The sequence below is a fragment of the Acomys russatus genome, chromosome 5 (genome assembly GCF_903995435.1).
Source record: "Acomys russatus chromosome 5, mAcoRus1.1, whole genome shotgun sequence".
NCBI classification, from domain to species: Eukaryota; Metazoa; Chordata; class Mammalia; order Rodentia; family Muridae; genus Acomys; species Acomys russatus.
The window spans coordinates 51,638,143-51,654,535 of record NC_067141.1 but is presented as its reverse complement, the minus strand read 5'-3'; the positions used below and the strand labels follow the sequence as shown (position 1 = coordinate 51,654,535).

General features: G+C 39.3%; 1 protein-coding gene across 3 annotated transcripts in view; it reads right to left on the bottom strand.

Annotated features, from left to right (window-relative positions):
- The window catches only part of A1cf (APOBEC1 complementation factor), a 72,317-nt gene extending 56,377 nt beyond the window's left edge, over positions 1–15,940 (bottom strand). For all 3 annotated transcript variants that reach the window (XM_051146335.1, XM_051146337.1, XM_051146338.1), the window contains exon 1: positions 15,828–15,940. The gene's annotated coding sequence lies outside the window, so the exon portion shown is untranslated. The remainder of the gene's footprint in view (positions 1–15,827) is intronic.
- Positions 15,941–16,393: the final 453 nt, after the last annotated feature.

Sequence of the window (16,393 nt, the reverse complement as noted above, 5' to 3'; positions counted from 1 at the left end):
ACCACAGGAGCTTTGAATGACACCCACCATGACTGCTTGGGGAGTGGGGTCTTGTCCTCTCCTGTCAGTTGTAGTTCCTCTTCCTTACCCTGCCTGTTGCTCTTATTCTTGACCCAGCTCCTCTGCTGATTGTCAGGGCTAAGAAGTTGCTGACGTTATCCAAGGTTTTTGGAGAGCAATGCTGATAGGCATAAGTTTCTAAAGAGACTTAGTTTTGCAAAGATGTTTTGACCATTAATATTTTGATTATTGCTTGCTAATGCTTAAAATTACATACACCATCTGATTTGGGATCATTTGGTATCTTACCTACAGTAACTTGAGCTAGCAAAACTAAGATACTGAGAAACTGCACAGTAATAAAATATCTACAGAGAAAAATAGCTATATCGGGGGAGGGGGAACCACTGAAGCTGTCAACCTAGAGTTTATTGTAGGTAAGGCAAGTTAAGGTATAGAAATGTAGGTTCATTGGAAGCAGCTTTTGGCTGTCATGCAAGGGGGAAGAGAGAGAGAGAAGGGGGGGGGGGAAGCAAGAGCAATAAAATGGCCAGATTATATAGTGAAGGCGAGGAAAAGCTCTGTCCTGAAAAGTTTAGGGTAGAGGGCAGGCTATGTCGGCCACGTCCTCCAGCAGATAGGGACTGAGGAGTGCTGGGAGAACCTGGGTCTGGAGCACGCCATTTCAGCCTTTTGAAAATGGATGAGGGGTGAAGTAATTAATCATCCTTGACTGCTTGTTGCTGACAGTAAGGCGGTAACAGGGAGTTATTAATGGTGTTCTTACGGGTTAGAATTCACAGCACCATATGATTCACGCTTAAGTAAAAACATGCATTTTCTTTATGTGTTTATGTTACTTATCTATTTTCCTGTAATGATCACAATTTCATTATTTCCACAGCGAAGTAATAATCAGTTTTGCATATCCCAGACACACTTTTTCTGTTTTTATGTAATTTTACACTTCTGGTACATGATATTAGAATCCAGAGTGTCTCATCCAACATTGCTTTATTATTCATTATTATCATGACGTCATTCTTGATTGACTTATACTTGCAGGCTAGAGTTCTGCCACTTGACACTTGGCATACTTGGGTCAAGTTGTGAGTTTGGATCATAGATGCCTTCTTCATAGAGGTACAGTAGTAGTTTACCAGGCTAGGGAGAATATACAGCATGGAGCTTGGCAAAGGACACTCAGTGTGTACTTGACTTTCCCCCTTTATCTTTCTAGTGAGGGGGCTCTTTCACCCTAAAAAACAGTAATATTGTAACTGTATAATTTACTTAGCAATGTACTAGGTGTGAGAAAAAAAGAGAGAGAGAATAGAATAATTTTTCTGCCTTTAGGAAACCACCAGGTTGCCATACATAGTTAATAGGGATACAGTTTTTAGGAAAATAAGAGACTTTGGGGAAAGGAGTGATTATTTAATCGCTGTTTGAAAACTTTGAGATAGGTTCATAACTTCTTTGATTTTTAGCAATAAAGTCATCTTTGCATACAACACTGCACTTAGAAAAACATGAGCTTTATATGAGGAGGTGGTGCCACATGCCATCAGATAAATTCTCAATGTGTGAGTTGTTAAAATAACCCCAGCTTCTTCAAGGGTGAGTGAAGCATCCAGATCCAACAGGGAAGTTGACATCCACATATCATGTGCAAGAGGAGAATCAGCCTTGGGTATTTGTTTGCAAGAATGGTCAGCTGCTATATCATTCAGAGCTAGGAACGGAGTGAAGATTTCTCAAACAGTGTTTAGGACTATTGGAACAAGGCAAACTGCTGGAATTCTCATAACAGAATGGCAGCATTTTGTCCCCCATAGAAGGAAGCATTTCCTTGCTGTCCTTTAGTGAATGCTGGCCTGTAATTCTTTCTGTGCAGTCCTGATGCTCCACTTACACACCCTCATCCCTGCTCCCTATCTTCTACATTTCATTTTCTCTTCTGGGCCATGCTCTTCATGGAGTGTCTATGCTCGTGCTGATGGGGGCAGGGTAAGGTATTTAATGCCTATATTTTTTGATCAGCATTATATTAGATGACCAATAGTCTTCTTAAACAATCACCTAAAGTTTTATAAGTGGCTTTGACTGCTGAGCACTTTTCATTTTTTTTTTTCTTGGTTGTGACTATGTCAACAGCAAAGCCTGAGAGATTGTGCTCTGGTGTAAAGATTTGTCTTGCTTTAATGGTTACCCAAAATCCTTCATGTCATTCTCTGCCAAAAAATAAGGAAGTCATGTCAGCGGTAGAGACTATTTATCTCTTGAGAGAACTGCCTCAGAACTGGAGGGAGGTGGTGGCAAGCTCACATTTGTAAACTGGGGATAAGGATTCTGTAAATTTCTCAGCCTAAAAACCACTATCAATCTTTCATCTCATGGCTTGTCTCTCTCTAAACCATTTTCTTCCACCAAAGCATTGTGTTCTCAGCATGGAAATGGGATAAGAATTACAGCTCTACTATGTAAGATTGGCTCACACTTGCTAGTATTGTCTTAAGCAGTTCACACATAAATTCTGTTCTCCTTTACAAAACAACCTTGATCGTAGTAGAAGTTAAATAATTGGCCCAAAGTCAGTTGTTTGGACCAGGGTATGAATCCAGGCATTCTCACTCTAGAATTTTCTGTTTTACCATAATATTTCCCTCTGCCGTGTCAATACCATGTATTATTGGACTATAACTAATCCTTTAGAATTCTGAGATAATGAATTATTAATATTATAAAACATGTTTAATTTTATGTATTATTTCTGAAAGGCAAATAAAAATGAGTTTGTAGACATTATAGGTTTTTAAATTTCAAGCTAAGCTATGTGTTTATAGGTACTTGCCTGCATGTATATTTGCATGTGAGTGCTTGGTACCCACATAGGCCAGAAGAGGGTGTTGGATCTCCTAGAACCAATGTTACAGGTTATTGTGAGCAGCTGTGCTGGTGTTGGAAATTGAACCTGGGTTCTTAGGAAGAACAGCCAGTTTTCTAGCCCCATTATAGCATTTTGAATTTTAATATATATATATACATATATTGTGTATGTGTTCATATTAGTGTGTGTACAAGGTGGGCATATGTTATGGCATATGTGTGGAGTCAGAGGATGATTATCAGGAGTCTGTTTTGTCCTGCTACCTTGATGGGTGTGGACATCAAATTCAGGTGATCAGTCCAGCCCAGAAATACTCTTACCAGCCCCATTATAGAGTTTTCCCTCTAGGCTATCTTAAAGGACTACATAATAGCATTCTCAGGGTGACTCCAGAAGAGGCCACTGCACATGCAACATGTGTTTGTTACAGTGAAGGAGTGAGGGACACACTGGGGTCACTGTCTAGCATATGTGACTGATACTAAGTCATAATTGTTTAATAAGTTAATTCTTCACATAGACACATGCTTCAAGCTTGTTGTTTCACTATCCCCACCTTTTCTTCTCTCCTATCCAACTTTCTTTTTCCTAATTAGCATTCTTCTGGCATGCTTCTGTTTGGGTTTTAAATGCGAGAACATATACTCTGCCTCCCAACTAATTTGTCTCTCTAGAAAACATTAGGAAGAAAATTCATTCTTATGCTAAGTGCGTCATTTTCTATTCAGGTTGTTTGAAGCTCCTACCTGGGAGCATTTCAGTCTCCATTTAAAGTCCCAGAGGAAGGTGGTCTCATCCAGGACCCCCTGGTACACATGACCCAGTTATTCTTCCTTCTGGGAGAAGGATGTGTTTCCTAGGAGGTAGATACTATGTCCTTCTTCCAGACACTACCAACATTTGGATGTGAGGGAGCCAAGTCCTTTATGAACACTGCTTCATGTTTTCAGTGATGCCTCTGTGGCTGGTCCTGCCACTGTGATAACAGTGACACACACACACACACACACACACACACACACACACACACACACACACACACACACACACCTTTCTTCTGTGAGCTGAACCTCATAGCCCCTACGTTACAGGTGAGTCTCCTTTAATCGTTTCTGTCTATCAACCTGTTCTTAGAGAGGAAGATGAGACAGTGATGAGATGAGCCCTGTTAACACTGGAGGACATGTGAGCCTGCCTCCTAGAATTTGCAGAGAATCAGGCTGAATCAGAGATGTGTATAGAGGGAGGCAACACAAAGCAACGGCCCTCTAGAAGGCTGGTGTTTTGTATTTTGATCCTTACTGTTTTTAAAAAGACATTTTCTATTCTTGAGAGATTCACTTAGCTTTTCTCTTGTCAAAAGAGCTCAATTTCTTTCCCATTCCAAGCTGCAATACTTCTCAGAACCGTCCATCTGCTCTTGGTTTGCAAGCTGCTGCATGTGATGTGTTCTCGTTTCTTCATGTGCCTAAGCCTTAGTCTCTCTACTGGAAAACTGATAGAGTAATAATATCCATTTTACAGAGGATTAATCTGGTGCACTGAAGTGCTTGCATGTGGGAGAGCCATGGGAGAATGTTAAGGTTAAGTTATTATTAATACCACTATTCTCATAATTACAGCTTGCCACTTCTAGTTAGTTAGGAGTTAAATGTCTGCATCCTGTGGGGAGTGTGTACATGGTGGGTGCTGGTAAATGGCTCCAGATAAGAGGATTAGAAGATTCTTCTGCCAACACTGTTCATTCCCTGTGGTATCAGATTTAAATTCTCAACTTCCGGAACAAATAATCAGAAGCAATAGGGTTTTAGTACATCTAATAAGCCTGTTTGCTTCATGCTAACAGCCCCAGCTGAGTAGATAGTGCTATGCAGAAACTCAATAAAACAGCAAAAGGGAAGATTACTAACACTACTAGACACAGAAAACAGTTCATCTGCCTGTGATGCTTTGCGGTCGCCCAACAGTCTGCTAGAAGCTTTTATGATTGTCTATGCCTTCGTTTTCCCCTTTGCATTATTCTACAGTAACTGAACTGTTCAGTTTGTTTTGGGACCACTTTCTTCTGGGGCCTCTGTGGTCCTGGCTTTTCATTCACCTCAACGTGCCTTTGCTCTATTGTTTTATTTAGCCTCTAAACCGATTGATATTTTAGTTGATAACTACTAGAATAGCTTAAGACCTATGAATCAGTACTATTCTGCATAAATAGAGAAGTGAAATTTCATTTAACTACCTTGAACCCATGAAATGATAAATTATAACTTCTTTGCCTTAAGCCCAAACATACTAAAGTGAACATGAAGAAATTTACCATTAAACTCTTCTATTTGAAATATTTTAAAATATTTACTTGTTACTGGTGCTTGCACTGATATTCAACAACAGTGCTGTCCCATGTGGGATACTCTCTTTCAGGAATACTCTCTTTCAGGGATACTTTCTTACAGGAATTGCTGGTTAGGAAGCCCCCCGCCCCCTAAATCTCTTCAAACAGACCAGGCTCCTGTCTTTCATCTTGGTTGCCCACCAGAACTAGGCAATAAGACTGTTGCTGGTGACACCATGCACCTTGATCATAAGCTATAGAATGATCAAGCTGGAACTACCTAGATGCTTCACTTCTGGTATTTAGCTTGAAGGTGCCAGACGCCCCTACTTAGACTACTAGTGAAGAAAATACAGCAATGGTCTTACTCAACTGTCTATTTAATGAACTATTATACCAATCTATAAAGAAAAATATGCTCACATATATAATAGTGACATGACTCTTGTAGGGGTAACCAAGCACTTCCAAGATGTATTGGAGGCCTGCTCTACCAGACAGAACTCAGGCTTGGTACTGTAAAATTGGTTAAAAACAAAACCAACACTGTCATGTCTAGAAAGGTTGTAGATTCTAGGGGCCAACTTACTAGTGATCTTTAGCTAAATAGACACAGTACCAAACTGTGTTCTGTACATGTATGTCTATACACATAGACAAATAATATTCTTGGTCCTACAGGGAGAAGCCTCTCTTTGAGTAGCAATGAAATAAGAGACTCATGACTAACAGGTTGAAGGCCCATCCCTAGACAATACGTTTATATCCCTCCCTCTATGGCTCAGGGGCCATTGTGGAAGAAAGCACAGGAAGAATGTAGGAGCCAGAAGATAGGGAGAAGAACTGCAAAATGCCATTTTCTAGAAATGACATGGCCATTGAAATCATGAATTCACAGGAGCTACAGTCACTTGTACTGGGCCTTCATAAGGCAGGCCCTACAAATAACCACTAATAGATGGGGAAGAGGCTCACACAGGGCCCTACTCCTTACTTCTGAACTGATATATTCTAGGAAAGTGGGAACCATTGTTTTCAGTTGTGTACCCATTACTGAGCCCACTAGGTTCCAATAGTTAATTCCAAACTCACTGTCATAAAAACAGCCCGGGTCAAGCTCAGTGGGTCACAAATAAAACAAAGTGACTTGAGTGTGACAAAAAGATTATCAGGACAATGGTGAGAGAGACAAGAGGCAGGTAGGGACCATGAGGGTGTTGGATAAATGATAGTTAATGCAAGAGATATTTGGGGAAAAAATAGCAGAACCTATTTTACAAGCTTCATATATACAAACATATACATATATTCATATAAAATAGTCAAGTTGGAGTTACTCTACATAGAGGATGATGCTCTTCTAGAAGCCACAGACTTTAAAAAGAAACAAACAAACAAACAAACAAACAAACAAGCAAAACTGTTTAGTGCTTGGTAATATACCCTCCACTGAGTTGTTAGAGGTATCCCAGAGACTTCACAAACAATATAGGCCATTAACGTTGCTCTTGGTTACCCATCACAAATGGATAGGAAGGCTTTTCTGCTGAAGACATCACACACATTATTCACAAATCATGGAGAAATCACGCCAATACTGACCAGGATGCTCCCTCCCATCTAAAATGCTTTCATAGTACTAGAAGATGCTATACAGTATACTAGAGGAAAAAATCATCCATGCAAGCTGGGAATCCTGTGAACTACATTAATGTCTGGCATGGTAAGGCATGGTGCAATAGTGGCACAAATGTTATGGGTGTAACCAGTCACTTTCTGATTGGAGTTAAGGCTTGTCCCACAGAATGAAACTCATGGTTAGTACTACATAGCTGGCCAAGAACCCATGATTAGAAAACTCATAGACCTCAGAGTTAAATCCGATACTGTTATTTTGCTAAACTGACAGAGTATCAAACTTACCTCTAAATTTGTATCTTTCTATCCATTGATTAGTGCAGTTCTCAAACTTCACCAGAAAAACCTCATTGTTTTGTAGTGAGTGGACAATAGTTAACATAGAAACTCACATCTGGTCAAAATACAGAGAATATGCAATCATACAGTTGCATCTACAACTGAGACATTTATATCACAATAATCCCTTGTAATTTGGGGGCCATTCTAGAAGAGGGGACAGAAAATTCTAAGAGTAGAAAGTTAAAATGGACTGGAATGAAACACTGATATAATAGACTGCTGAACTCCTGAACTCATAACACTTGAGGCTGCCTGTATAAAACATGCAGAAGACCTGCAAAAGATCAAGCCAAGCAATGCTCTAATATGGAGTGGGAAAGGGTTCATGAGCCTCCCACCCTTAATAAAGAAACTATGGACAGTTGATGGCTTTTTTTGAGAATCAGGTTTTTTGTTTTTGTTTTTAAAGAATGTGGCTTTTCAGAGGGTGGGGTATCTCCTCAAAGATGGAATCTTCAATGTATGACAGAAAAGTAAACTGAAAGATCAGCAATATGAGTGTCTAACAGTGGCCATCTTACCAAAAGCAACCGACAGATTCAATGTAATGCCCATCAAAATACCAACACAAGTTTTTATAGACCTTGAAAGAATAATTCTAAACTTCATATGGAAAAACAAAAAACCCAGAATAGATAAAGCAATCCTATATAATAATAGAAATTCAAGCTATATTACAAAGCAGTAGTAATAAAAACTACATGATACTGGTATAGAAGTAGACGGGTCTATCAATGGATTCTAAATGAAGACACAGAAGTAAACCCACACACTTATGGACACTTGCTTTTTGACAAAGCAGCCAAAACAATGGGAAAAAGACAGCATCTTCAACAAATGGTGCTAGTCTAATTGGATGTCTACATGTAGAACAATGCAAATAGATCTACCCTAGAGAAAACCCAAGTCCAAGTGGATCAAAGGCCTCAACATAAAACCAGATATACTAAACCTATTAGAAGAGAAAGGGGAAGAGCCTTGGACTTGTTGGCACAGGAGAAAACTTCTGGAACAGGACACCAATATCTCAGACCCTAAGATCAACCATTAATAAATAGGACCTCATGAAACTGAAAAGCTTCTGCAAAGCAAAAGACATTGTTAATAGAATGAAGTGGCAGTCTATTGTTTGGGAAAAGGTCTTCACCAATCTGACAAAGGGCTATCCAAATATATAAAAAGAACTCAAAAATTAAACAGCAACAAACAAAATAACCAAATTTAAAAATGGGGCCCAAAGCTAAACAGAATTCTCAACAGAGGAATCTCAAATGGCCGAAAAGCATTTAAAGAAATTCTCAACATCCTTAGTCATCAGAGAAATGCAAATCAAAACAACTCTGAGACCTAAGTCAGAATAGGCTTTTTGTGGGGGATATGAGGGGGCTTCTAGCTAAGTCTTCTAGTAGCAGTGGCTGTGGAAACTGAAGAGGATACCCTCTAAGTAGACAAGACTCCTAGTAGAGGGAAGAGAACACCAACCCACCAGCAAAAACTTCTATCCCAAACTTACCTTGCCTACAAGAAGTACAGGGGTAAAGATAGAACAGATAGAGCAGAGATTGAGGGAATGTCCAACCAATGCCTGGCCCATCTCAAGACCCACCCCATGAGAAAGAGGCAACCCCTGACACTAGTAATGATACTCTACTCTACTTGCAGACAGGAGCCTATCAGAGTTGTCCTCTGAGAGGCTCCACCCAGCAGTGGTTTGAAACAGATGCCGAGATTCACAGCCAAACATTGAGCAAAGCATAGGGAGTCTAGTGGAAAAGTGGGGAGGAAGAATAAAAGGACTTAGAGGTGACAAAAGCTCCACAAGAAGACCAACAAAGACAAGTAGCCAGGGTCTGTGGGGTCTGAAGCACCAACCAAGCACCATATATGGACTGGACATGGTCCTCCACATAGATGTAGCCTATGGGTCAGGCTTCATGTAGACTGTCTCTGACATGGACACTGTTGCCTGATTTTTTATCACTTTCTCCCTGTCAGGACTGCCTTCCCAGGCCACAGGGAAAGAGGACAAGCTCAGTCCCGATGCGAGTTGATGAGCTGAGGTGTGTGGGTAGGGGAGCTCCCCTTTTCTGAGGAATAGGGGAGAGGGGATGGAGAACGGAGGGTGGGGCTGGGAGGAAATGGGGGCTACAACCAGGATGTAAAGTAAATAAATAAATAAATAAAATTTAAAAAGAATGTGGCTTCTTAGAAAGCAGGGCATCTCCTGAAAGATAGTATCTTCTATGTATGACAGGAAAGCTGAACCCATGAAATAACAGCAATATGGGTGTCTAACAAGACCAGAAAATAACAACACCAATTGACATCCCTATGTGGGATAGGAAGTCTCAGAAGGCCTCATCTCTAGATGATGAGCTACAGGCAATTAATGGAAAATGAGAGAGATAGAATCAATCTTCTCTATGGATCAAATTCCTGGTAGGTCATCCAATTCAAAGTGATTAAACACATGTATATATGAGCAACAATAAAGGGGCTCAGCAGCTTGTGTGTGTGTGTGTGTGTATGTGTGTTTGTGTGTGTGTTGTGTGTGTGTGTGTGTGTGTAACCATATTAATTATGGAGTAGGAAGTCATGACTTTGACAGGAAGTTAGAAGGATATGGGAATGAGTGGAAAAAAAAGGATAGAGAAGAGAAATGTTGTAAATACAGTCTTTGTGAAATTCTCAAATATATATGAATAAACACATAAATAAAAATATAGAAAAGGAGTATGGCTTCTGATAGGTCAACCATGGTCCTGTGCCTCATACATACCCAGATATGTATGGACAGCACACATTTGATTTGATGGGTTATTATTTATTAAACTAAAGAGAAGGGCATGAAGGTGAGGGTCATGAAAAAGTGGGAGTGGATCTTGGGGAAGCTGGGGGTAAATCTGATCAAAATATAGTGTATAAAAATTTCAAAGAATTAACATAAATATTTTTCAAAAGAGAGGGTGAATTGAAAGCAACCTTATGTATATTTACATATTAAATTGTCAAAGAACAGTTTAATCAATAAAAATTATTTATTATCATCATTAATAATGCTATTATTCTTATTGTTGTATGCATGCATGTGTGTGATACATGGGTATGTGCATGCCAGAGGAGAAATTTGGAGAGTTAGTACTTGCTTTTCATCATGTGTTTTGGGAACTGAACTTGGGATTCAGCTTACACAGTTAGTACTTTTACCCGCTGAAGTATCTTTGTGGCCTTGAGATACACTTATAAACTAGAATATGCTATGATCATGAGGCACTAGGGTATGCAATTCCCATACTCAGTCCTAGCATTCTTAAAATCAATTGAGCATCCCAACCAATACTTATTTCCTAATTGTTGGAGGAAGTGAATCATTACTACCAAATTGAAAATGGGATCATATAGAATTTTAATGGTATTTTCTTATTTAGACATTCAGTCTTGTTAGAGTACCATGTGCTAATTTTCATTAGACATATTATTTACTCGGGCAGGACACTCTGTAAGTACAGGGAGTTATCATATCTTTATGACTCTTTCCCCTCAATATTGCTATTGGAACAAGCAAGCCTGGAACATGTCACATGATTGTGAGTATTGAAACACATAAAATTTCATCCATAAGTCCACAGAGAAAAAGCTTAGCTTAGATGTCTTTCAAAATGTCAAATTAGAGGGCTGAGAATGTAAGCATACTTTAATGAAAACAATGATTTTTACAAAAGCAAACATATGTGGACCTCTGATCTTGTGGCTTCTCTATCCATAGATCAGCCAACCACAGATTAAAAATATTGGACAGGAACTTATCTGTATTGAACATAAACAGACATTTATCTTGAATAATATATAAACAACACAGCATGAAACTATGTTAATAGTGTTTACAATGTGCAAGGGACAGGAAGTAGCCCAGACATGGCTTAGTGTGTGTGAAAGGATGTGTGGACATTACATGCACACTGCACTGTTTTTACAATGAGGACTCGAGTATATGAGGATTTGAGTACCACAAAAGTCCTGAGACAATCCCCTCATACTATTTATCAGGTTGTGACTATATATTAGCCTTTTATTTGAATTCATCAACACAAAACTTTGGTGTATTAACTTAAAATGGTCAGTCCTGAATTTATTTATATAAATATCATATGGTGTGAGTAGATTGTATTTATATATTTAGGAATATTTATCTTTTATCTATCATCAATCTATTATCTATCTATCTATCTATCTATCTATCTATCTATCTATCTATCATCTGTCCATCTAAGCTATCAATTGTCTTATCTCCATCTGCCTCCTCTCTCTCTCTCTCTCTCTCTCTCTCTCTCTCTCTCTCTCTCTCTCTCTCTCTCTCCACACACACACACACACACACACACACACACACACACACACAAACGCACACACTACCACCACCACCACCACCACCACCACCTAAAGATTTAGAGGCCATGTATTTGAGAAAGAGCAGTGTGAGGTTTTTGAAAAGGGCTGGGAGGAGGAAAGAGAAGGGGAAAATGGTGTGATTTTTAAAAAGTCACAAATAAGGTTATTTTTATTTCATTGGTATAGAATTTTTTATATTGATGCAAATCATGGCCATGTCAAATACTATTCTAATTTTATCACAAGAATATATATCCTAGGTCTGACAGATATAATTCTATAGATATATAAGGTAAAATAGTTAACTAAAGTCTTCAAAAGCCCCAGAGACCTACAGAATATGCCATTTAAAGATTTTTTTTTATTATTCTTAAGATTCTTTGACAAAAAGACAAGTTAACTCCTGGCAACACCCAGCCTGCTTCAAAGAGGATGGTGAGCATCAAAGAACCTCTTTATGGAGTTGGCTTCAAATATGGCAAACAAGCCACTGGGAAAAATGTCCTCATTTCTGCCACAGACAGAATTCTGTCTAAAAATGGGCAAACTTAGATGCAGACAGAGTCGATGGCCAAACTCTACCAAGACAGGGTAAGCAAGTCCTCAATTGTTCCTGCCTCCCAAATATGTCTGTCAGATATATTGGGCCAGAAGGCCGAAGATGAAGCTCCAATGCTGTAGAGAGTGTTGGGTGACTCTTCAGTCAGTAAATTGTCTCTGACATTTTTTAAATTTTGGAAGCTGCTAAGCTGCACTTCCAGTTCACTCAGGTAATTAAGTTTTATTACTTCTCAAGTCTGATGGGGTTGAAGACCAGAGAGTTTAATCTTACAATTAAGCTTAGCTGGTTAGTGGTTAAGATATTTTTAGAACAAGATAGATGTTTTAACTCAATAGAGATGAGATATGGAAGATATTGATTTTCATTCAGAAATTAGACCCAACAAGATAGGCAAGATGTTTACTTCAAGATTGCCAAATACAAATAGCCAAATCACTACGAATGTAACATTTATATAATTCCTGATTGTCTCGTGGTTCTTCCTGCTGTATGTAGTGTACTTTATTCATGTGTGATAATATAAATGTATATGTTAAAAAAGAAGCATAGTAAAAAATAAGATAAATACAATTCTAAATAATGTCAAAAGCTCGTAGACTGGTTGGAATAGGGTTGATGGCTTAAAATGATAAATCAACTTTCCTGATCCACTTGGCAGTAAATATTTGTTAATGATAACTGACTAGATTTGCAGTTTTAAGCTAAGGAGCAGATGGGATTTCGATGTTGAGTATGCACTATCACTGCCGGGCTGAGGATTCTTTCCCAACGGCCTTCCTGGGGGGAGTTTGGACTGTTAGAGTTGCACTTGAGTGAAACCTAGTTACTGTGTCTGTGGATAAGATAAAGCGATGTTGATCCTCTGTCAATCAATACTTTCTTGTTTGAACTTACTGAGTCGTGTACAGGCACATGTGGTAATGGAAGCCATTGGGCAATAGCACCCAATGTATTACCCAGCATCGTGATGGGTGCCAGTGTTTTCAGATGGTTACTGAAAAAAGTTTTAAACCAGCTGTCTGTGTAATGAAACTAACATACACAGTGTCAGAGCCTGAAACTGTGGGTTGTCAATAAAAACAGCTTGAGTTTTCAGTAGTAGTTTTGAAAAATAGTCTCTAAAATAAAAGTGATGCTGTTTGTAGTTGTGTGTGTGTGTGTGTGTGTGTGTGTGTGTGTGTGTGTGTGTTCTGAAGAAGTGCGATGGTTTTTGTAAATAATGGGTTTCTTTATCTATATAATTTTCTATTTTGATGGAATTGTTTTGAGAACGCTCGTAGGTGGCTAAGTTTGGATGATTTTTTTTTTTCCTGAAAAGATTGTTGTAAGTGGGGAAATGGTGGGGGGGGGGGGGCGGGCAACTGACTGCTAAACCCCAGAGCTCTGCTTAGCCGTCTTTATAACGTTCTTCTGGTGGATCACCTACCCATTTCCCAGCTGAGGACTCTGAGATCTCGGGAAGTCAAATAATGTGTACAGTTTCATAAACCAGGGAGGCTTAGAGTCCGTGTTCCAGCCTGATTGTGTCTGTAGCAGAGCCTGGCACTCTTGCTATGATTCATTTGAAAGCCTCTAACCTGGGCATGGCTTTGTCTGGTGAAAGATGATCAAAGTAAGTGATTTCTTAGAGGGTTTGACTGAGATCAACCCAAGTGCAATGACTTCGGTTGATCTGGTCATCAGAGATACCAGACATGGGCTATGGAAGTGATTTACTCTTAGCCTACAGCCTAAGGAGTATAAATTTGGAGGGGTGTTGATAGACAAATGCTCCTGGGAGAAGAAGTCCTTTTATAAAGTAAGATGAGGAAGCTGCGCTACCTTCTGTGGCCAGTCACAACGATATATGCTCATGTACATACAGTAAATCTCAGTGGCTGAGAACAGTGCACACATGCGCTCTGCAATTAGACCATCTGGCTGGGCAACCCGGCTCTGCCACTTGCTTTTAACCTTGAGCCTGTTAAACAGTTGGTCTGCACCTCAATCTGATAACATCCTGATATATAGTAGTACAGTATTATAATAGTTTTGGCTTCGTGTGGATGCTCTAAGAATAACTTGAGATTAAATTTATAGCGCGTGCTTAGAAATGCACTTGGTAATCTAATACTTAACAAATGCTATTGTTATACTGAAGAGCACCCAAATGGTAAGAAGACCTGCTTTTCATTCCCTTACTCAGTTCGTTTGATTGACTATGGAGACACGAGTTTTTGACCCCTCACATTCCCTAAGTGCGGAGCAGGTAATATTGATACTTGAAACATCACAGATTAACTTGTCTAGTTAAAAATGGCTACTCATGATTTTGTGTCCATTGTTCCATTCTATGAATGTCACTTCAAACAACTTATTTCTAGCCAACTGTTATGTCTCTTTCCCTTATATTTAATGCATAGTAAATTGGAACAGTGAGATGTATGCATTTCTTAAGCTGGCAAGTGCTAATATTATTCCAGAAAACATGGCCTTAAAAGTAAACGAGAAGTGTCAACTTCCCTGCCTTAGCTGGAGGACCCCTAATTGTTTGGGAGGAAGTAAGAGATTTCACTTTTATTTCAAGATCCCTTTTCTTCTGTCTGCATGCTGACCAGCACTTTAGTGTTTCAAGCTAGACCAACTCATGTTGATTCTCCTAATTACAACCGGGTTGAAAATTTACTAATATTTGGCTTATAAAAAGACAGTCTCCTCGAATGTACAAATGATTTCTCAGTTTTCATCTCCTTGGAGACCCGCATCTCTAACTTGCACTAGTACAGAACCATGTTTAACGGGGACGCTCACTGGCCATTGCTCTGCTGGTAATGAAGCAACAGCACTTCAGCCAGAGAGTTTAGGTTTGTGATAGAACAGAAAATTCCCTGATCTAGTTCCCCCTTTAGAACCATCATGTTTTGGTTTTTAACTATCTTTTAGGGGTGAGAAAAATGGTAATGTGAAAATATGTGCACTGTGCTGTTTGCTCAGTCTGTGACAGCAATCTAATGAATAAACAACTCAAGGTTGGGATTTAACACACTTAAAACCAGTCACATTTCTTTAAAAATTGTTTTCTTTTCTTGGTAGATTCAAAAACAAATAGCTTAGGGCATTATTTTGGTTAGCAGGCAAATGGCAGAAGAAATAGCAAGAATTCGTCCTGATGTCTTTTTTAGGGTGGTAGCACACAGAAACTAACTGAGTAAGTGCTATTTAAAGTGTATAGGAATTAGAACTGATCCACAGTTATCACTGGATAATTTAACTATAGAACTGATACACAGAACTCATGTGCTGGAGATGTTAAACTGTGTCTTTTGTTAATTACGTTTCTGTTTCCAGGTCCTAGGACCCAGGACAGACAGGGAAATGCAGTTTTTCCTGCTGCCTAGCTGGAGATAGGGTTTGCAGCAGCACACGAGCCCCAGAGCCCCACTTGCGGACTGACATGCCTCCACTTTCCACAGGTTTTGGAAACACACCGAATCAAGGGGCACATCATGGCATTCATCTCAGCTTGCGATTACAAGCTCATCCCATTTTGCTTTTCAGCTGGTTTCATCAGTATAGAAAACAAACGACAATTCTCTGGGTTAGGCTCAGGGCTAGTAAAGTGCACAAGCTGTTTTCATGCATTCTAACAGATACAACAACACAGAATTGAAGGAAAATACAAAAAGCATGGGCCATACCTGGGCAATTTCTGAGGTTCCCCACCCGGGAAAGGTTCCTTGATTATGGCGAATCCAGCATGCCACTTTGGCTATAGTCTAATCATCGTATCAAACTCCAAAGGTTCAGTGGCTTTAGGTTTGGTTTACAATTCCCTGGAGTTAAACTTTAACTCACCCTGTCTCTTGCTTCCATGCAGCCCTTTGACCAGGTAACTGGGTCACTATGGCCTAAACAGAAGCTACAAAACTACTTTCCTGTCTTGTTTACAAAATGAAAATGTATTTCACGTTACAACCATTGGGGTCAATGCTATTTTGAACCTAGTTTATGGATATAAATTTAAATGTTGAATTCATTCTGTTTTAGGTAACTAAGGTTACTTTATCTATTTAGCTATGTCAAAGTGATATAACGGGCAAGGTAATTTAGGGGGATATTTCATTGTGTCGTATTCTTTCTATTACTGTTTTACATGGATGTAAGTGTCGAGTTTTAGGTCAAGTATGCAGATAAATGCTGGCTTTCAAATGGAAAATACAAAAGCATTTATATAACCAAGTAGCTGAATTCAGGCCAGACCAGG